The sequence below is a fragment of the Taudactylus pleione genome, unplaced genomic scaffold (assembly GCF_031769625.1).
Source record: "Taudactylus pleione unplaced genomic scaffold, aTauple2 ptg000085l, whole genome shotgun sequence".
In the NCBI taxonomy this organism is placed as follows: domain Eukaryota; kingdom Metazoa; phylum Chordata; class Amphibia; order Anura; family Myobatrachidae; genus Taudactylus; species Taudactylus pleione.
In genome coordinates, this window is record NW_028284487.1 from 5124072 (window position 1) to 5144309 (window position 20238).

The window sequence follows — 20238 nt, forward strand, 5'->3', positions numbered from 1 at the left end:
CATTTGCAGAATCCTATGATGTGCCTTTCACAATATCCATACTGCCACTAAAGAATGCAAAATTTGATCTTGAGAGATCTGCAGAGATGAAATGAATGATGAGAGAAAATGCATGTTAATAAACAAATTTATGATTGTGCAGTGGCAGGTGTGCTAATTCTACATTAAATAAGCATGGGACCAATGAAATAAACAGAACGATAATAAATTATTTTGTACTCCAGGTAATGTCTTGTAGTTGTATAGAAGTAGTTGTGGCCGAGTGGTTAAGGTGATTGACTTGAAATCCATTGGTGTTTCCCCGCGCAGGTTCAAATCCTGCCAGCTAGCTCTTGCTTTTCGAGCATGTCAAAAACAGAGATCATACTTCCTTGACTCCTTTATTTTCTATTATATTTCCCATAGTTTGTCTATTAATATAGCAGCTACCAAATAGAAATTGCAACAGGTTTTAAATGACAATCATGAAATGGAAAGCAATTATTTTTCTACAGAAGCTCATCACAAAATCAACGTGCAGGTAGTTGTGGCCGAGTGGTTAAGGAGATTGACTCGAAATCCATTGGGGTTTCCCTGCGCAGGTTCAAATCCTGCCAGCTACGTTACATTTTGCTTTTCAAACTTATTTAAAAACACAATATGCATTTGAGATGTAGAAAAGCAAAATATGTTATGTTGAACAATGTAACTGTCTCATCCTAAATCACCTTCACCTGCATCCTATTTCACAATGGACTGCTTTTTGAAGCACGTGATCTCAGACAGTGAGGCTCTTCCTGCATTTTAGGAACATGTCATTAAACCATCTCCAATTTTTTTTTACTGTTTCATGATGTAATGGTTATTTATGTGTAGATCTGAGTTAAAATTAGTTTTGTTAATAACAACTAAACTTTTAATTACCAAATCAGCAGCACTAGGAAGAAATGTGCATATCAGATACTTTCAAATATCCCAAAACTGTAGTGCTATCTGTGGAATTACAGTGAATATATTGCAATTATTTCCATCAGCCACTTTGTAAGATACATAACAAAGTTTATTTGTTCATTCCAGAACATATTATCATCTTCATCATAATCAACAATTGCCACCAAGCTCAGGAAATCTTTCCCATCTTAAAGTTAATCTTAAATATATCTCTATAACACTGACATGAGCTGTTTCTTTTTAAAACATAAACAGTAATTGAAAAATTAAAATCAATATTTTTTGGAAACCATCATACTCACCATTGTATCCTAATCCTGATTTAATCCTAGTTTGCAGCCTTGATGTTATGAACTAATTATTTCACATATACATTTGCAGAATCCTATGATGTGCCTTTCACAATATCCATACTGCCACTAAAGAATGCAAAATTTGATCTTGAGAGATCTGCAGAGATGAAATGAATGATGAGAGAAAATGCATGTTAATAAACAAATTTATGATTGTGCAGTGGCAGGTGTGCTAATTCTACATTAAATAAGCATGGGACCAATGAAATAAACAGAACGATAATAAATTATTTTGTACTCCAGGTAATGTCAGGTAGTGGTATAGAAGTAGTTGTGGCCGAGTGGTTAAGGCGATGGACTTGAAATCCATTGGGGTTTCCCCGTGCAGGTTCAAATCCAGCTACGTCTTGCTTTTCGAGCATGTCAAAAACAGAGATCATACTTCCTTGACTCATTTATTTTCTAGGAAACTATACTAGCTATTATATTTCCCATAGTTTGACTATTAATATAGCAGCTACCAAATAGAAATTGCAACAGGTTTTAAATGACAATCATGAAATGGAAAGCAATTATTTTTCCACAGAAGCTCATCACAAAATCAACGTGCAGGTAGTTGTGGCCGAGTGGTTAAGGTGATTGACTCGAAATCCATTGGGGTTTCCCTGCGCAGGTTCAAATCCTGCCAGCTACGTTATGTTTTGCTTTTCAAACTTATTTAAAAACACAATATGCATTTAAGATGTAGAAAAGCAAAATATGTTATGTTGAACAATGTAACTGTCTCATCCTAAATCACCTTCACCTGCATCCTATTTCACAATGGACTTCTTTTTGAAGCACGTGATCTCAGACAGTGAGGCTCTTCCTGCATTTTAGGAACATGTCATTAAACCATCTCCAATTTTTTTTTACTGTTTCATGATGTAATGGTTATTTATGTGTAGATCTGAGTTAAAATTAGTTTTGTTAATAACAACTAAACTTTTAATTAACAAATCAGCAGCACTAGGTAGAAATGTGCATATCAGATACTTTCAAATATCACAAAACTGTAGTGCTATCTGTGGAATTACAGTGAATGTATTGCAATTATTTCCATCAGCCACATTGTAAGATACATAACAAAGTTTATTTGTTCATTCCAGAACATATTATCATCTTCATCATAATCAACAATTGCCACCAAGCTCAGGAAATCTTTCCCATCTTAAAGTTAATCTTAAATATATCTCTATAACACTGACATGAGCTGTTTCTTTTTAAAACATAAACAGTAATTGAAAAATTAAAATCAATATTTTTTGGAAACCATCATACTCACCATTGTATCCTAATCCTGATTTAATCCTAGTTTGCAGCCTTGATGTTATGAACTAATTATTTCACATATACATTTGCAGAATCCTATGATGTGCCTTTCACAATATCCATACTGCCACTAAAGAATGCAAAATTTGATCTTGAGAGATCTGCAGAGATGAAATGAATGATGAGAGAAAATGCATGTTCATAAACAAATTTATGATTGTGCAGTGGCAGGTGTGCTAATTCTACATTAAATAAGCATGGGACCAATGAAATAAACAGAATGATAATAAATTATTTTGTACTCCAGGTAATGTCAGGTAGTGGTATAGAAGTAGTTGTGGCCGAGTGGTTAAGGCGATGGACTTGAAATCCATTGGGGTTTCCACGCGCAGGTTCAAATCTTGCCAGCTACATCTTGCTTTTCGAGCATGTCAAAAACAGAGATCATACTTCCTTGACTCATTTATTTTCTAGGAAACTATACTAGCTATTATATTTCCCATAGTTTGTCTATTAATATAGCAGCTACCAAATAGAAATTGCAACAGGTTTTAAATGACAATCATGAAATGGAAAGCAATTATTTTTCCACAGAAGCTCATCACAAAATCAACGTGCAGGTAGTTGTGGCCGAGTGGTTAAGGCGATGGACTCGAAATCCATTGGGGTTTCCCCGCGCATGTTCAAATCCTGTCAGCTACATTTTGCTTTTCAAACTTATTTAAAAACACAATATGCATTTAAGATGTAGAAAAGTAAAACATGTTATGTTGAACAATGTAACTGTCTCATCCTAAATCACCTTCACCTGCATCCTATTTCACAATGGACTGCTTTTTGAAGCACGTGATCTCAGACAGTGAGGCTCTTCCTGCATTTTAGGAACATGTCATTAAACCATCTCCATTTTTTTTTTACTGTTTCATGATGTAATGGTTATTTATGTGTAGATCTGAGTTAAAATTAGTTTTGTTAATAAAAACTAAACTTTTAATTAACAAATCAGCAGCACTAGGAAGAAATGTGCATATCAGATACTTTCAAATATCACAAAACTGTAGTGCTATCTGTGGAATTACAGTGAATGTATTGCAATTATTTCCATCGGCCACTTTTTAAGATACATAACAAAGTTTATTTGTTCATTCCAGAACATATTATCATCTTCATCATAATCAACAATTGCCACCAAGCTCAGGAAATCTTTCCCATCTTAAAGTTAATCTTAAATATATCTCTATAACACTGACATGAGCTGTTTCTTTTTAAAACATATACAGTAATTGAAAAATTTAAATCAATATTTTTTGGAAACCTTCATTCTCACCATTTTATCTAATCCTGATTTAATCCTAGTTTGCAGCCTTGATGTTATGAACTAATTATTTCACATATACATTTGCAGAATCCTATGATGTGCCTTTCACAATATCCATACTGCCACTAAAGAATGCAAAATTTGATCTTGAGAGATCTGCAGAGATGAAATGAATGATGAGAGAAAATGCATGTTAATAAACAAATTTATGATTGTGCAGTGACAGGTGTGCTAATTCTACATTAAATAAGCATGGGACCAATGAAATAAACAGAACGATAATAAATTATTTTGTACTCCAGGTACTGTCTGGTAGTGGTATAGAAGTAGTTGTGGCCGAGTGGTTAAGGCGATGGACTTGAAATCCATTGGGGTTTCCACGCGCAGGTTAAAATCCTGCCAGCTAAATCTTGCTTTTCGAGCGTGTCAAAAACAGAGATTATACTTCCTTGACTCCTTTATTTTCTAGGAAACTATACTAGCTATTATATTTCCCATAGTTTGTCTATTAATATAGCAGCTACCAAATAGAAATTGCAACAGATTTTAAATGACAATCATGAAATGGAAAGCAATTATTTTTCCACAGAAGCTCATCACAAAATCAACGTGCAGGTAGTTGTGGCCGAGTGGTTAAGGCGATGGACTCGAAATCAATTGGGGTTTCCCTGCGCAGGTTCAAATCCTGCCAGCTACGTTACGTTTTGCTTTTCAAACTTATTTAAAAACACAATATGCATTTAAGATGTAGAAAAGCAAAATATGTTATGTTGAACAATGTAACTGTCTCATCCTAAATCACCTTCACCTGCATCCTCTTTCACAATGGACTGCTTTTTGAAGCACGTGATCTCAGACAGTGCGGCTCTTCCTACATTTTAGGAACATGTCATTAAACCATCTCCAATGTTTTTTTACTGTTTCATGATGTAATGGTTATTTATGTGTAGATCTGAGTTAAAATTAGTTTTGTTAATAACAACTAAACTTTTAATTAACAAATCAGCAGCACTAGGTAGAAATGTGCATATCAGATACTTTCAAATATCACAAAACTGTAGTGCTATCTGTGGAATTACAGTGAATGTATTGCAATTATTTCCATCAGCCACATTGTAAGATACATAACAAAGTTTATTTGTTCATTCCAGAACATATTATCATCTTCATCATAATCAACAATTGCCACCAAGCTCAGGAAATCTTTCCCATCTTAAAGTTAATCTTAAATATATCTCTATAACACTGACATGAGCTGTTTCTTTTTAAAACATAAACAGTAATTGAAAAATTAAAATCAATATTTTTTGGAAACCATCATACTCACCATTGTATCCTAATCCTGATTTAATCCTAGTTTGCAGCCTTGATGTTATGAACTAATTATTTCACATATACATTTGCAGAATCCTATGATGTGCCTTTCACAATATCCATACTGCCACTAAAGAATGCAAAATTTGATCTTGAGAGATCTGCAGAGATGAAATGAATGATGAGAGAAAATGCATGTTAATAAACAAATTTATGATTGTGCAGTGGCAGGTGTGCTAATTCTACATTAAATAAGCATGGGACCAATGAAATAAACAGAACGATAATAAATTATTTTGTACTCCAGGTAATGTCAGGTAGTGGTATAGAAGTAGTTGTGGCCGAGTGGTTAAGGCGATGGACTTGAAATCCATTGGGGTTTCCCCGTGCAGGTTCAAATCCAGCTACGTCTTGCTTTTCGAGCATGTCAAAAACAGAGATCATACTTCCTTGACTCATTTATTTTCTAGGAAACTATACTAGCTATTATATTTCCCATAGTTTGACTATTAATATAGCAGCTACCAAATAGAAATTGCAACAGGTTTTAAATGACAATCATGAAATGGAAAGCAATTATTTTTCCACAGAAGCTCATCACAAAATCAACGTGCAGGTAGTTGTGGCCGAGTGGTTAAGGCGATTGACTCGAAATCCATTGGGGTTTCCCTGCGCAGGTTCAAATCCTGCCAGCTACGTTATGTTTTGCTTTTCAAACTTATTTAAAAACACAATATGCATTTAAGATGTAGAAAAGCAAAATATGTTATGTTGAACAATGTAACTGTCTCATCCTAAATCACCTTCACCTGCGTCCTATTTCACAATGGACTTCTTTTTGAAGCACGTGATCTCAGACAGTGAGGCTCTTCCTGCATTTTAGGAACATGTCATTAAACCATCTCCAATTTTTTTTTACTGTTTCATGATGTAATGGTTATTTATGTGTAGATCTGAGTTAAAATTAGTTTTGTTAATAACAACTAAACTTTTAATTAACAAATCAGCAGCACTAGGTAGAAATGTGCATATCAGATACTTTCAAATATCACAAAACTGTAGTGCTATCTGTGGAATTACAGTGAATGTATTGCAATTATTTCCATCAGCCACATTGTAAGATACATAACAAAGTTTATTTGTTCATTCCAGAACATATTATCATCTTCATCATAATCAACAATTGCCACCAAGCTCAGGAAATCTTTCCCATCTTAAAGTTAATCTTAAATATATCTCTATAACACTGACATGAGCTGTTTCTTTTTAAAACATAAACAGTAATTGAAAAATTAAAATCAATATTTTTTGGAAACCATCATACTCACCATTGTATCCTAATCCTGATTTAATCCTAGTTTGCAGCCTTGATGTTATGAACTAATTATTTCACATATACATTTGCAGAATCCTATGATGTGCCTTTCACAATATCCATACTGCCACTAAAGAATGCAAAATTTGATCTTGAGAGATCTGCAGAGATGAAATGAATGATGAGAGAAAATGCATGTTCATAAACAAATTTATGATTGTGCAGTGGCAGGTGTGCTAATTCTACATTAAATAAGCATGGGACCAATGAAATAAACAGAATGATAATAAATTATTTTGTACTCCAGGTAATGTCAGGTAGTGGTATAGAAGTAGTTGTGGCCGAGTGGTTAAGGCGATGGACTTGAAATCCATTGGGGTTTCCACGCGCAGGTTCAAATCTTGCCAGCTACATCTTGCTTTTCGAGCATGTCAAAAACAGAGATCATACTTCCTTGACTCATTTATTTTCTAGGAAACTATACTAGCTATTATATTTCCCATAGTTTGTCTATTAATATAGCAGCTACCAAATAGAAATTGCAACAGGTTTTAAATGACAATCATGAAATGGAAAGCAATTATTTTTCCACAGAAGCTCATCACAAAATCAACGTGCAGGTAGTTGTGGCCGAGTGGTTAAGGCGATGGACTCGAAATCCATTGGGGTTTCCCCGCGCATGTTCAAATCCTGACAGCTACATTTTGCTTTTCAAACTTATTTAAAAACACAATATGCATTTAAGATGTAGAAAAGTAAAACATGTTATGTTGAACAATGTAACTGTCTCATCCTAAATCACCTTCACCTGCATCCTATTTCACAATGGACTGCTTTTTGAAGCACGTGATCTCAGACAGTGAGGCTCTTCCTGCATTTTAGGAACATGTCATTAAACCATCTCCATTTTTTTTTTACTGTTTCATGATGTAATGGTTATTTATGTGTAGATCTGAGTTAAAATTAGTTTTGTTAATAAAAACTAAACTTTTAATTAACAAATCAGCAGCACTAGGAAGAAATGTGCATATCAGATACTTTCAAATATCACAAAACTGTAGTGCTATCTGTGGAATTACAGTGAATGTATTGCAATTATTTCCATCGGCCACTTTTTAAGATACATAACAAAGTTTATTTGTTCATTCCAGAACATATTATCATCTTCATCATAATCAACAATTGCCACCAAGCTCAGGAAATCTTTCCCATCTTAAAGTTAATCTTAAATATATCTCTATAACACTGACATGAGCTGTTTCTTTTTAAAACATATACAGTAATTGAAAAATTTAAATCAATATTTTTTGGAAACCTTCATTCTCACCATTTTATCTAATCCTGATTTAATCCTAGTTTGCAGCCTTGATGTTATGAACTAATTATTTCACATATACATTTGCAGAATCCTATGATGTGCCTTTCACAATATCCATACTGCCACTAAAGAATGCAAAATTTGATCTTGAGAGATCTGCAGAGATGAAATGAATGATGAGAGAAAATGCATGTTAATAAACAAATTTATGATTGTGCAGTGACAGGTGTGCTAATTCTACATTAAATAAGCATGGGACCAATGAAATAAACAGAACGATAATAAATTATTTTGTACTCTAGGTAATGTCGGGTAATGTCTGTCAAAAACAGAGATCATACTTCCTTGACTCCTTTATTTTCTAGGAAACTATACTAGCTATTATATTTCCCATAGTTTGTCTATTAATATAGCAGCTACCAAATAGAAATTGCAAGAGGTTTTAAATGACAATCATGAAATGGAAAGCAATTATTTTTCCACAGAAGCTCATCACGAAATCAACGTGCAGGTAGTTGTGGCCGAGTGGTTAAGGTGATGGAGTTGAAATCCATTGGGGTTTCCCTGCGCAGGTTCAAATCCTGCCAGCTACGTTACGTTATGCTTTTCAAACTTATTTAAAAACACAATATGCATTTGAGATGTAGAAAAGCAAAATATGTTATGTTGAACAATGTAACTGTCTCATCCTAAATCACCTTCACCTGCATCCTATTTCACAATGGACTGCTTTTTGAAGCACGTGATCTCAGACAGTGAGGCTCTACCTGCATTTTAGGAACATGTCATTAAACCATCTCCAATTTTTTTTTACTGTTTCATGATGTAATGGTTATTTATGTGTAGATCTGAGTTAAAATTAGTTTTGTTAATAACAACTAAACTTTTAATTAACAAATCAGCAGCACTAGGTAGAAATGTGCATATCAGATACTTTCAAATATCACAAAACTGTAGTGCTATCTGTGGAATTACAGTGAATGTATTGCAATTATTTCCATCAGCCACATTGTAAGATACATAACAAAGTTTATTTGTTCATTCCAGAACATATTATCATCTTCATCATAATCAACAATTGCCACCAAGCTCAGGAAATCTTTCCCATCTTAAAGTTAATCTTAATTATATCTCTATAACACTGACATGAGTTGTTTCTTTTTAAAACATAAACAGTAATTGAAAAATTAAAATCAATATTTTTTGGAAACCATCATACTCACCATTGTATCCTAATCCTGATTTAATCCTAGTTTGCAGCCTTGATGTTATGAACTAATTATTTCACATATACATTTGCAGAATCCTATGATGTGCCTTTCACAATATCCATACTGCCACTAAAGAATTCAAAACTTGATCTTGAGAGATCTGCAGAGATGAAATGAATGATGAGAGAAAATGCATGTTAATAAACAAATTTATGATTGTGCAGTGGCAGGTGTGCTAATTCTACATTAAATAAGCATGGGACCAATGAAATAAACAGAACAATAATAAAATATTTTGGACTCCAGGTAATGTCTGGTAGTGGTATAGAAGTAGTTGTGGCCGAGTGGTTAAGGCGATGGACTTGAAATCTTTTGGTGTTTCCCCGCGCAGGTTCAAATCCTGCCAGCTACGTCTTGCTTTTCGAGCGTGTCAAAAACAGAGATCATACTTCCTTGACTCCTTTATTTTCTAGGAAACTATACTAGCTATTATATTTCCCATAGTTTGTCTATTAATATAGCAGCTACCAAATAGAAATTGCAACAGGTTTTAAATGACAATCATGAAATGGAAAGCAATTATTTTTCCACAGAAGCTCATCACAAAATCAACGTGCAGGTAGTTGTGGCCGAGTGGTTAAGGCGATGGATTCGAAATCCATTGGGGTTTCCCCGCGCATGTTCAAATCCTGTCAGCTACATTTTGCTTTTCAAACTTATTTAAAAACACAATATGCATTTAAGATGTAGAAAAGCAAAATATGTTATGTTGAACAATGTAACTGTCTCATCCTAAATCACCTTCACCTGCATCCTATTTCACAATGGACTGCTTTTTGAAGCACGTGATCTCTGACAGTGAGGCTCTTCCTGCATTTTAGGAACATGTCATTAATCCATCTCCAATTTTTTTTTACTGTTTCATGATGTAATGGTTATTTATGTGTAGATCTGAGTTAAAATTAGTTTTGTTAATAACAACTAAACTTTTAATTACCAAATCAGCAGCACTAGGTAGAAATGTGCATATCAGATACTTTAAAATATCACAAAACTGTAGTGCTATCTGTGGAATTACAGTGAATGTATTGCAATTATTTCCATCAGCCACTTTGTAAGATACATAACAAAGTTTATTTGTTCATTCCAGAACATATTATCATCTTCATCATAATCAACAATTGCCACCAAGCTCAGGAAATCTTTCCCATCTTAAAGTTAATCTTAAATATATCTCTATAACACTGACATGAGCTGTTTCTTTTTAAAACATAAACAGTAATTGAAAAATTTAAATCAATATTTTTTGGAAACCTTCATTCTCACCATTTTATCTAATCCTGATTTAATCCTAGTTTGCAGCCTTGATGTTATGAACTAATTATTTCACATATACATTTGCAGAATCCTATGATGTGCCTTTCACAATATCCATACTGCCACTAAAGAATGCAAAATTTGATCTTGAGAGATCTGCAGAGATGAAATGAATGATGAGAGAAAATGCATGTTAATAAACAAATTTATGATTGTGCAGTGGCAGGTGTGCTAATTCTACATTAAATAAGCATGGGACCAATGAAATAAACAGAATGATAATAAATTATTTTGTACTCCAGGTACTGTCTGGTAGTGGTATAGAAGTAGTTGTGGCCGAGTGGTTAAGGCGATGGACTTGAAATCCATTGGGGTTTCAACGTGAAGGTTCAAATCCTGCCAGCTAAGTCTTGCTTTTCGAGCGTGTCAAAAACAGAGATTATACTTCCTTGACTCCTTTATTTTCTAGGAAACTATACTAGCTATTATATTTCCCATAGTTTGTCTATTAATATAGCAGCTACCAAATAGAAATTGCAACAGGTTTTAAATGACAATCATGAAATGGAAAGCAATTATTTTTCCACAGAAGCTCATCACAAAATCAACGTGCAGGTAGTTGTGGCCGAGTGGTTAAGGCGATGGATTCGAAATCCATTGGGGTTTCCCCGCGCATGTTCAAATCCTGTCAGCTACATTTTGCTTTTCAAACTTATTTAAAAACACAATATGCATTTAAGATGTAGAAAAGCAAAATATGTTATGTTGAACAATGTAACTGTCTCATCCTAAATCACCTTCACCTGCATCCTATTTCACAATGGACTGCTTTTTGAAGCACGTGATCTCTGACAGTGAGGCTCTTCCTGCATTTTAGGAACATGTCATTAAACCATCTCCAATTTTTTTTACTGTTTCATGATGTAATGGTTATTTATGTGTAGATCTGAGTTAAAATTAGTTTTGTTAATAACAACTAAACTTTTAATTACCAAATCAGCAGCACTAGGTAGAAATGTGCATATCAGATACTTTAAAATATCACAAAACTGTAGTGCTATCTGTGGAATTACAGTGAATGTATTGCAATTATTTCCATCAGCCACTTTGTAAGATACATAACAAAGTTTATTTGTTCATTCCAGAACATATTATCATCTTCATCATAATCAACAATTGCCACCAAGCTCAGGAAATCTTTCCCATCTTAAAGTTAATCTTAAATATATCTCTATAACACTGACATGAGCTGTTTCTTTTTAAAACATAAACAGTAATTGAAAAATTAAAATCAATATTTTTTGGAAACCTTCATTCTCACCATTTTATCTAATCCTGATTTAATCCTAGTTTGCAGCCTTGATGTTATGAACTAATTATTTCACATATACATTTGCAGAATCCTATGATGTGCCTTTCACAATATCCATACTGCCACTAAAGAATGCAAAATTTGATCTTGAGAGATCTGCAGAGATGAAATGAATGATGAGAGAAAATGCATGTTAATAAACAAATTTATGATTGTGCAGTGGCAGGTGTGCTAATTCTACATTAAATAAGCATGGGACCAATGAAATAAACAGAATGATAATAAATTATTTTGTACTCAAGGTACTGTCTGGTAGTGGTATAGAAGTAGTTGTGGCCGAGTGGTTAAGGCGATGGACTTGAAATCCATTGGGGTTTCAACGCGAAGGTTCAAATCCTGCCAGCTAAGTCTTGCTTTTCGAGCGTGTCAAAAACAGAGATTATACTTCCTTGACTCCTTTATTTTCTAGGAAACTATACTAGCTATTATATTTCCCATAGTTTGTCTATTAATATAGCAGCTACCAAATAGAAATTGCAACAGGTTTTAAATGACAATCATGAAATGGAAAGCAATTATTTTTCCACAGAAGCTCATCACAAAATCAACGTGCAGGTAGTTGTGGCCGAGTGGTTAAGGCGATGGATTCGAAATCCATTGGGGTTTCCCCGCGCATGTTCAAATCCTGTCAGCTACATTTTGCTTTTCAAACTTATTTAAAAACACAATATGCATTTAAGATGTAGAAAAGCAAAATATGTTATGTTGAACAATGTAACTGTCTCATCCTAAATCACCTTCACCTGCATCCTATTTCACAATGGACTGCTTTTTGAAGCACGTGATCTCTGACAGTGAGGCTCTTCCTGCATTTTAGGAACATGTCATTAATCCATCTCCAATTTTTTTTTACTGTTTCATGATGTAATGGTTATTTATGTGTAGATCTGAGTTAAAATTAGTTTTGTTAATAACAACTAAACTTTTAATTACCAAATCAGCAGCACTAGGTAGAAATGTGCATATCAGATACTTTAAAATATCACAAAACTGTAGTGCTATCTGTGGAATTACAGTGAATGTATTGCAATTATTTCCATCAGCCACTTTGTAAGATACATAACAAAGTTTATTTGTTCATTCCAGAACATATTATCATCTTCATCATAATCAACAATTGCCACCAAGCTCAGGAAATCTTTCCCATCTTAAAGTTAATCTTAAATATATCTCTATAACACTGACATGAGCTGTTTCTTTTTAAAACATAAACAGTAATTGAAAAATTAAAATCAATATTTTTTGGAAACCTTCATTCTCACCATTTTATCTAATCCTGATTTAATCCTAGTTTGCAGCCTTGATGTTATGAACTAATTATTTCACATATACATTTGCAGAATCCTATGATGTGCCTTTCACAATATCCATACTGCCACTAAAGAATGCAAAATTTGATCTTGAGAGATCTGCAGAGATGAAATGAATGATGAGAGAAAATGCATGTTAATAAACAAATTTATGATTGTGCAGTGGCAGGTGTGCTAATTCTACATTAAATAAGCATGGGACCAATGAAATAAACAGAATGATAATAAATTATTTTGTACTCCAGGTACTGTCTGGTAGTGGTAAAGAAGTAGTTGTGGCCGAGTGGTTAAGGCGATGGACTTGAAATCCATTGGGGTTTCAACGCGAAGGTTCAAATCCTGTCAGCTAAGTCTTGCTTTTCGAGCGTGTCAAAAACAGAGATTATACTTCCTTGACTCCTTTATTTTCTAGGAAACTATACTAGCTATTATATTTCCCATAGTTTGTCTATTAATATAGCAGCTACCAATTAGAAATTGCAACAGGTTTTAAATGACAATCATGAAATGGAAAGCAATTATTTTTCCACAGAAGCTCATCACAAAATCAACGTGCAGGTAGTTGTGGCCGAGTGGTTAAGGCGATGGATTCGAAATCCATTGGGGTTTCCCCGCGCATGTTCAAATCCTGTCAGCTACATTTTGCTTTTCAAACTTATTTAAAAACACAATATGCATTTAAGATGTAGAAAAGCAAAATATGTTATGTTGAACAATGTAACTGTCTCATCCTAAATCACCTTCACCTGCATCCTATTTCACAATGGACTGCTTTTTGAAGCACGTGATCTCTGACAGTGAGGCTCTTCCTGCATTTTAGGAACATGTCATTAAACCATCTCCAATTTTTTTTTACTGTTTCATGATGTAATGGTTATTTATGTGTAGATCTGAGTTAAAATTAGTTTTGTTAATAACAACTAAACTTTTAATTACCAAATCAGCAGCACTAGGTAGAAATGTGCATATCAGATACTTTAAAATATCACAAAACTGTAGTGCTATCTGTGGAATTACAGTGAATGTATTGCAATTATTTCCATCAGCCACTTTGTAAGATACATAACAAAGTTTATTTGTTCATTCCAGAACATATTATCATCTTCATCATAATCAACAATTGCCACCAAGCTCAGGAAATCTTTCCCATCTTAAAGTTAATCTTAAATATATCTCTATAACACTGACATGAGCTGTTTCTTTTTAAAACATAAACAGTAATTGAAAAATTAAAATCAATATTTTTTGGAAACCTTCATTCTCACCATTTTATCTAATCCTGATTTAATCCTAGTTTGCAGCCTTGATGTTATGAACTAATTATTTCACATATACATTTGCAGAATCCTATGATGTGCCTTTCACAATATCCATACTGACACTAAAGAATGCAAAATTTGATCTTGAGAGATCTGCAGAGATGAAATGAATGATGAGAGAAAATGCATGTTAATAAACAAATTTATGATCGTGCAGTGGCAGGTGTGCTAATTCTACATTAAATAAGCATGGGACCAATGAAATAAACAGAACGATAATAAATTATTTTGTACTCCAGGTACTGTCTGGTAGTGGTATAGAAGTAGTTGTGGCCGAGTGGTTAAGGCGATGGACTTGAAATCCATTGGGGTTTCAACGCGAAGGTTCAAATCCTGCCAGCTAAGTCTTGCTTTTCGAGCGTGTCAAAAACAGAGATTATACTTCCTTGACTCCTTTATTTTCTAGGAAACTATACTAGCTATTATATTTCCCATAGTTTGTCTATTAATATAGCAGCTACCAAATAGAAATTGCAACAGGTTTTAAATGACAATCATGAAATGGAAAGCAATTATTTTTCCACAGAAGCTCATCACAAAATCAACGTGCAGGTAGTTGTGGCCGAGTGGTTAAGGCGATGGATTCGAAATCCGTTGGGGTTTCCCCGCGCATGTTCAAATCCTGTCAGCTACATTTTGCTTTTCAAACTTATTTAAAAACACAATATGCATTTAAAATGTAGAAAAGCAAAATATGTTATGTTGAACAATGTAACTGTCTCATCCTAAATCACCTTCACCTGCATCCTATTTCACAATGGACTGCTTTTTGAAGCACGTGATCTCAGACAGTGAGGCTCTTCCTGCATTTTAGGAACATGTCATTAAACCATCTCCATTTTTTTTTACTGTTTCATGATGTAATGGTTATTTATGTGTAGATCTGAGTTAAAATTAGTTTTGTTAATAAAAACTAAACTTTTAATTAACAAATCAGCAGCACTAGGAAGAAATGTGCATATCAGATACTTTCAAATATCACAAAACTGTAGTGCTATCTGTGGAATTACAGTGAATGTATTGCAATTATTTCCATCGGCCACTTTTTAAGATACATAACAAAGTTTATTTGTTCATTCCAGAACATATTATCATCTTCATCATAATCAACAATTGCCACCAAGCTCAGGAAATCTTTCCCATCTTAAAGTTAATCTTAAATATATCTCTATAACACTGACATGAGCTGTTTCTTTTTAAAACATAAACAGCAATTGAAAAATTTAAATCAATATTTTTTGGAAACCATCATTCTCACCATTGTATCCTAATCCTGATTTAATCCTAGTTTGCAGCCTTGATGTTATGAACTAATTCTTTCACATATACATTTGCAGAATCCTATGATGTGCCTTTCACAATATCCATACTGCCACTAAAGAATGCAAAATTTGATCTTGAGAGATCTGCAGAGATGAAATGAATGATGAGAGAAAATGCATGTTAATAAACAAATTTATGATTGTGCAGTGGCAGGTGTGCTAATTCTACATTAAATAAGCATGGGACCAATGAAATAAACAGAACGATAATAAATTATTTTGTACTCCAGGTACTGTCTGGTAGTGGTATAGAAGTAGTTGTGGCCGAGTGGTTAAGGCGATGGACTTGCAATCCATTGGGGTTTCCACGCGCAGGTTCAAATCCTGCCAGCTAAGTCTTGCTTTTCGAGCATGTCAAAAACAGAGATTATACTTCCTTGACTCCTTTATTTTCTAGGAAACTATACTAGCTATTATATTTCCCATAGTTTCTCTATTAATATAGCAGCTACCAAATAGAAATTGCAACAGGTTTTAAATGACAATCATGAAATGGAAAGCAATTATTTTTCCACAGAAGCTCATCACAAAATCAACGTGCAGGTAGTTGTGGCCGAGTGGTTAAGGTGATGGACTTGAAATCAATTGGGGTTTCCCCGCGCAGGTTCAAATCCTGCCAGCTACATTACGTTTTGCTTTTCAAACTTATTTAAAAACACAATATGCATTTAAGATGTAGAAAAGCAAAATATGTTATGTTGAACAATGTAACTGTCTCATCCTAAATCACCTTCACCTGCATCCTCTTTCACAATGGACTGCTTTTTGAAGCACGTGATCTCAGACAGTGCGGCTCTTCCTGCATTTTAGGAACATGTCATTAAACCATCTCCAATTTTTTTTTACTGTTTCATGATGTAATGGTTATTTATGTTTAGATCTGAGTTAAAATTAGTTTTGTTAATAAAAACTAAACTTTTAATTAACAAATCAGCAGCACTAGGAAGAAATGTGCATATCAGATACTTTCAAATATCACAAAACTGTAGTGCTATCTGTGGAATTACAGTGAATGTATTGCAATTATTTCCATCGGCCACTTTTTAAGATACATAACAAAGTTTATTTGTTCATTCCAGAACATATTATCATCTTCATCATAATCAACAATTGCCACCAAGCTCAGGAAATCTTTCCCATCTTAAAGTTAATCTTAAATATATCTCTATAACACTGACATGAGCTGTTTCTTTTTAAAACATAAACAGTAATTGAAAAATTTAAATCAATATTTTTTGGAAACCATCATACTCACCATTGTATCCTAATCCTGATTTAATCCTAGTTTGCAGCCTTGATGTTATGAACTAATTATTTCACATATACATTTGCAGAATCCTATGATGTGCCTTTCACAATATCCATACTGCCACTAAAGAATTCAAAACTTGATCTTGAGAGATCTGCAGAGATGAAATGAATGATGAGAGAAAATGCATGTTAATAAACAAATTTATGATTGTGCAGTGGCAGGTGTGCTAATTCTACATTAAATAAGCATGGGACCAATGAAATAAACAGAACAATAATAAAATATTTTGGACTCCAGGTAATGTCGGGTAGTGGTATGGAAGTAGTTGTGGCCGAGTGGTTAAGGCGATGGACTTGAAATCTTTTGGTGTTTCCCCGCGCAGGTTCAAATCCTGCCAGCTACGTCTTGCTTTTCGAGCATGTCAAAAACAGAGATCATACTTCCTTGACTCCTTTATTTTCTAGGAAACTATACTAGCTATTATATTTCCCATAGTTTGTCTATTAATATAGCAGCTACCAAATAGAAATTGCAACAGGTTTTAAATGACAATCATGAAATGGAAAGCAATTATTTTTCCACAGAAGCTCATCACAAAATCAACGTGCAGGTAGTTGTGGCCGAGTGGTTAAGGCGATGGACTCGAAATCAATTGGGGTTTCCCTGCGCAGGTTCAAATCCTGCCAGCTACATTACGCTTTGCTTTTCAAACTTATTTAAAAACACAATATGCATTTAAGATGTAGAAAAGCAAAATATGTTATGTTGAACAATGTAACTGTCTCATCCTAAATCACCTTCACCTGCATCCTATTTCACAATGGACTGCTTTTGAAGCACGTGATCTCTGACAGTGAGGCTCTTCCTGCATTTTAGGAACATGTCATTAAACCATCTCCATTTTTTTTTTACTGTTTCATGATGTAATGGTTATTTATGTGTAGATCTGAGTTAAAATTAGTTTTGTTAATAACAACTAAACTTTTAATTACCAAATCAGCAGCACTAGGTAGAAATGTGCATATCAGATACTTTAAAATATCACAAAACTGTAGTGCTATCTGTGGAATTACAGTGAATGTATTGCAATTATTTCCATCAGCCACTTTGTAAGATACATAACAAAGTTTATTTGTTCATTCCAGAACATATTATCATCTTCATCATAATCAACAATTGCCACCAAGCTCAGGAAATCTTTCCCATCTTAAAGTTAATCTTAAATATATCTCTATAACACTGACATGAGCTGTTTCTTTTTAAAACATAAACAGCAATTGAAAAATTTAAATCAATATTTTTTGGAAACCATCATTCTCACCATTGTATCCTAATCCTGATTTAATCCTAGTTTGCAGCCTTGATGTTATGAACTAATTATTTCACATATACATTTGCAGAATCCTATGATGTGCCTTTCACAATATCCATACTGCCACTAAAGAATGCAAAATTTGATCTTGAGAGATCTGCAGAGATGAAATGAATGATGAGAGAAAATGCATGTTAATAAACAAATTTATGATTGTGCAGTGGCAGGTGTGCTAATTCTACATTAAATAAGCATGGGACCAATGAAATAAACAGAACGATAATAAATTATTTTGTACTCCTGGTACTGTCTGGTAGTGGTATAGAAGTAGTTGTGGCCGAGTGGTTAAGGCGATGGACTTGCAATCCATTGGGGTTTCCACGCGCAGGTTCAAATCCTGCCAGCTAAATCTTGCTTTTCGAGCATGTCAAAAACAGAGATTATACTTCCTTGACTCCTTTATTTTCTAGGAAACTATACTAGCTATTATATTTCCCATAGTTTGTCTATTAATATAGCAGCTACCAAATAGAAATTGCAACAGGTTTTAAATGACAATCATGAAATGGAAAGCAATTATTTTTCCACAGAAGCTCATCACAAAATCAACGTGCAGGTAGTTGTGGCCGAGTGGTTAAGGTGATGGACTTGAAATCAATTGGGGTTTCCCTGCGCAGGTTCAAATCCTGCCAGCTACATTACGTTTTGCTTTTCAAACTTATTTAAAAACACAATATGCATTTAAGATGTAGAAAAGCAAAATATGTTATGTTGAACAATGTAACTGTCTCATCCTAAATCACCTTCACCTGCATCCTCTTTCACAATGGACTGCTTTTTGAAGCACGTGATCTCAGACAGTGCGGCTCTTCCTGCATTTTAGGAACATGTCATTAAACCATCTCCAATTTTTTTTTACTGTTTCATGATGTAATGGTTATTTATGTGTAGATCTGAGTTAAAATTAGTTTTGTTAATAAAAACTAAACTTTTAATTAACAAATCAGCAGCACTAGGAAGAAATGTGCATATCAGATACTTTCAAATATCACAAAACTGTAGTGCTATCTGTGGAATTACAGTGAATGTATTGCAATTATTTCCATCGGACACTTTTTAAGATACATAACAAAGTTTATTTGTTCATTCCAGAACATATTATCATCTTCATCATAATCAACAATTGCCACCAAGCTCAGGAAATCTTTCCCATCTTAAAGTTAATCTTAAATATATCTCTATAACACTGACATGAGCTGTTTCTTTTTAAAACATAAACAGTAATTGAAAAATTTAAATCAATATTTTTTGGAAACCATCATACTCACCATTGTATCCTAATCCTGATTTAATCCTAGTTTGCAGCCTTGATGTTATGAACTAATTATTTCACATATACATTTGCAGAATCCTATGATGTGCCTTTCACAATATCCATACTGCCACTAAAGAATTCAAAACTTGATCTTGAGAGATCTGCAGAGATGAAATGAATGATGAGAGAAAATGCATGTTAATAAACAAATTTATGATTGTGCAGTGGCAGGTGTGCTAATTCTACATTAAATAAGCATGGGACCAATGAAATAAACAGAACAATAATAAAATATTTTGGACTCCAGGTAATGTCGGGTAGTGGTATGGAAGTAGTTGTGGCCGAGTGGTTAAGGCGATGGACTTGAAATCTTTTGGTGTTTCCCCGCGCAGGTTCAAATCCTGCCAGCTACGTCTTGCTTTTCGAGCATGACAAAAACAGAGATCATACTTCCTTGACTCCTTTATTTTCTAGGAAACTATACTAGCTATTATATTTCCCATAGTTTGTCTATTAATATAGCAGCTACCAAATAGAAATTGCAACAGGTTTTAAATGACAATCATGAAATGGAAAGCAATTATTTTTCCACAGAAGCTCATCACAAAATCAACGTGCAGGTAGTTGTGGCCGAGTGGTTAAGGCGATGGACTCGAAATCAATTGGGGTTTCCCTGCGCAGGTTCAAATCCTGCCAGCTACATTACGCT

At 33.9% G+C, this 20238-nt stretch overlaps 29 non-coding genes across 29 annotated transcripts; all 29 read left to right on the forward strand.

Moving 5' to 3' along the window:
• Positions 1 to 248: 248 nt before the first annotated feature.
• Positions 249 to 331, forward strand: TRNAS-UGA (transfer RNA serine (anticodon UGA)). Its single transcript has one exon. It is a non-coding gene; the product is annotated as a tRNA-Ser (tRNA).
• A 189-nt stretch (positions 332 to 520) lies between these two features.
• Positions 521 to 602, forward strand: TRNAS-CGA (transfer RNA serine (anticodon CGA)). Its single transcript has one exon. It is a non-coding gene; the product is annotated as a tRNA-Ser (tRNA).
• A 1233-nt stretch (positions 603 to 1835) lies between these two features.
• Positions 1836 to 1917, forward strand: TRNAS-CGA (transfer RNA serine (anticodon CGA)). The gene has a single exon. It is a non-coding gene; the product is annotated as a tRNA-Ser (tRNA).
• A 948-nt stretch (positions 1918 to 2865) lies between these two features.
• On the forward strand, positions 2866 to 2947 carry TRNAS-UGA (transfer RNA serine (anticodon UGA)). The gene has a single exon. It is a non-coding gene; the product is annotated as a tRNA-Ser (tRNA).
• A 207-nt stretch (positions 2948 to 3154) lies between these two features.
• On the forward strand, positions 3155 to 3236 carry TRNAS-CGA (transfer RNA serine (anticodon CGA)). Its single transcript has one exon. It is a non-coding gene; the product is annotated as a tRNA-Ser (tRNA).
• A 942-nt stretch (positions 3237 to 4178) lies between these two features.
• Positions 4179 to 4260, forward strand: TRNAS-UGA (transfer RNA serine (anticodon UGA)). The gene has a single exon. It is a non-coding gene; the product is annotated as a tRNA-Ser (tRNA).
• A 207-nt stretch (positions 4261 to 4467) lies between these two features.
• TRNAS-CGA (transfer RNA serine (anticodon CGA)) lies at positions 4468 to 4549 on the forward strand. Its single transcript has one exon. It is a non-coding gene; the product is annotated as a tRNA-Ser (tRNA).
• Positions 4550 to 5782: 1233 nt separating this feature from the next.
• Positions 5783 to 5864, forward strand: TRNAS-CGA (transfer RNA serine (anticodon CGA)). The gene has a single exon. It is a non-coding gene; the product is annotated as a tRNA-Ser (tRNA).
• A 948-nt stretch (positions 5865 to 6812) lies between these two features.
• Positions 6813 to 6894, forward strand: TRNAS-UGA (transfer RNA serine (anticodon UGA)). Its single transcript has one exon. It is a non-coding gene; the product is annotated as a tRNA-Ser (tRNA).
• A 207-nt stretch (positions 6895 to 7101) lies between these two features.
• On the forward strand, positions 7102 to 7183 carry TRNAS-CGA (transfer RNA serine (anticodon CGA)). The gene has a single exon. It is a non-coding gene; the product is annotated as a tRNA-Ser (tRNA).
• A 1127-nt stretch (positions 7184 to 8310) lies between these two features.
• On the forward strand, positions 8311 to 8392 carry TRNAS-UGA (transfer RNA serine (anticodon UGA)). The gene has a single exon. It is a non-coding gene; the product is annotated as a tRNA-Ser (tRNA).
• Positions 8393 to 9340: 948 nt separating this feature from the next.
• TRNAS-UGA (transfer RNA serine (anticodon UGA)) lies at positions 9341 to 9422 on the forward strand. The gene has a single exon. It is a non-coding gene; the product is annotated as a tRNA-Ser (tRNA).
• Positions 9423 to 9629: 207 nt separating this feature from the next.
• On the forward strand, positions 9630 to 9711 carry TRNAS-CGA (transfer RNA serine (anticodon CGA)). Its single transcript has one exon. It is a non-coding gene; the product is annotated as a tRNA-Ser (tRNA).
• A 942-nt stretch (positions 9712 to 10653) lies between these two features.
• On the forward strand, positions 10654 to 10735 carry TRNAS-UGA (transfer RNA serine (anticodon UGA)). The gene has a single exon. It is a non-coding gene; the product is annotated as a tRNA-Ser (tRNA).
• Positions 10736 to 10942: 207 nt separating this feature from the next.
• TRNAS-CGA (transfer RNA serine (anticodon CGA)) lies at positions 10943 to 11024 on the forward strand. The gene has a single exon. It is a non-coding gene; the product is annotated as a tRNA-Ser (tRNA).
• Positions 11025 to 11965: 941 nt separating this feature from the next.
• TRNAS-UGA (transfer RNA serine (anticodon UGA)) lies at positions 11966 to 12047 on the forward strand. The gene has a single exon. It is a non-coding gene; the product is annotated as a tRNA-Ser (tRNA).
• A 207-nt stretch (positions 12048 to 12254) lies between these two features.
• TRNAS-CGA (transfer RNA serine (anticodon CGA)) lies at positions 12255 to 12336 on the forward strand. The gene has a single exon. It is a non-coding gene; the product is annotated as a tRNA-Ser (tRNA).
• Positions 12337 to 13278: 942 nt separating this feature from the next.
• TRNAS-UGA (transfer RNA serine (anticodon UGA)) lies at positions 13279 to 13360 on the forward strand. Its single transcript has one exon. It is a non-coding gene; the product is annotated as a tRNA-Ser (tRNA).
• A 207-nt stretch (positions 13361 to 13567) lies between these two features.
• On the forward strand, positions 13568 to 13649 carry TRNAS-CGA (transfer RNA serine (anticodon CGA)). Its single transcript has one exon. It is a non-coding gene; the product is annotated as a tRNA-Ser (tRNA).
• Positions 13650 to 14591: 942 nt separating this feature from the next.
• On the forward strand, positions 14592 to 14673 carry TRNAS-UGA (transfer RNA serine (anticodon UGA)). The gene has a single exon. It is a non-coding gene; the product is annotated as a tRNA-Ser (tRNA).
• A 207-nt stretch (positions 14674 to 14880) lies between these two features.
• On the forward strand, positions 14881 to 14962 carry TRNAS-CGA (transfer RNA serine (anticodon CGA)). The gene has a single exon. It is a non-coding gene; the product is annotated as a tRNA-Ser (tRNA).
• Positions 14963 to 15904: 942 nt separating this feature from the next.
• Positions 15905 to 15986, forward strand: TRNAA-UGC (transfer RNA alanine (anticodon UGC)). Its single transcript has one exon. It is a non-coding gene; the product is annotated as a tRNA-Ala (tRNA).
• Positions 15987 to 16193: 207 nt separating this feature from the next.
• On the forward strand, positions 16194 to 16275 carry TRNAS-UGA (transfer RNA serine (anticodon UGA)). The gene has a single exon. It is a non-coding gene; the product is annotated as a tRNA-Ser (tRNA).
• Positions 16276 to 17223: 948 nt separating this feature from the next.
• On the forward strand, positions 17224 to 17305 carry TRNAS-UGA (transfer RNA serine (anticodon UGA)). Its single transcript has one exon. It is a non-coding gene; the product is annotated as a tRNA-Ser (tRNA).
• Positions 17306 to 17512: 207 nt separating this feature from the next.
• Positions 17513 to 17594, forward strand: TRNAS-CGA (transfer RNA serine (anticodon CGA)). Its single transcript has one exon. It is a non-coding gene; the product is annotated as a tRNA-Ser (tRNA).
• A 947-nt stretch (positions 17595 to 18541) lies between these two features.
• TRNAA-UGC (transfer RNA alanine (anticodon UGC)) lies at positions 18542 to 18623 on the forward strand. The gene has a single exon. It is a non-coding gene; the product is annotated as a tRNA-Ala (tRNA).
• A 207-nt stretch (positions 18624 to 18830) lies between these two features.
• Positions 18831 to 18912, forward strand: TRNAS-UGA (transfer RNA serine (anticodon UGA)). The gene has a single exon. It is a non-coding gene; the product is annotated as a tRNA-Ser (tRNA).
• Positions 18913 to 19860: 948 nt separating this feature from the next.
• Positions 19861 to 19942, forward strand: TRNAS-UGA (transfer RNA serine (anticodon UGA)). The gene has a single exon. It is a non-coding gene; the product is annotated as a tRNA-Ser (tRNA).
• A 207-nt stretch (positions 19943 to 20149) lies between these two features.
• Positions 20150 to 20231, forward strand: TRNAS-CGA (transfer RNA serine (anticodon CGA)). Its single transcript has one exon. It is a non-coding gene; the product is annotated as a tRNA-Ser (tRNA).
• Positions 20232 to 20238: the final 7 nt, after the last annotated feature.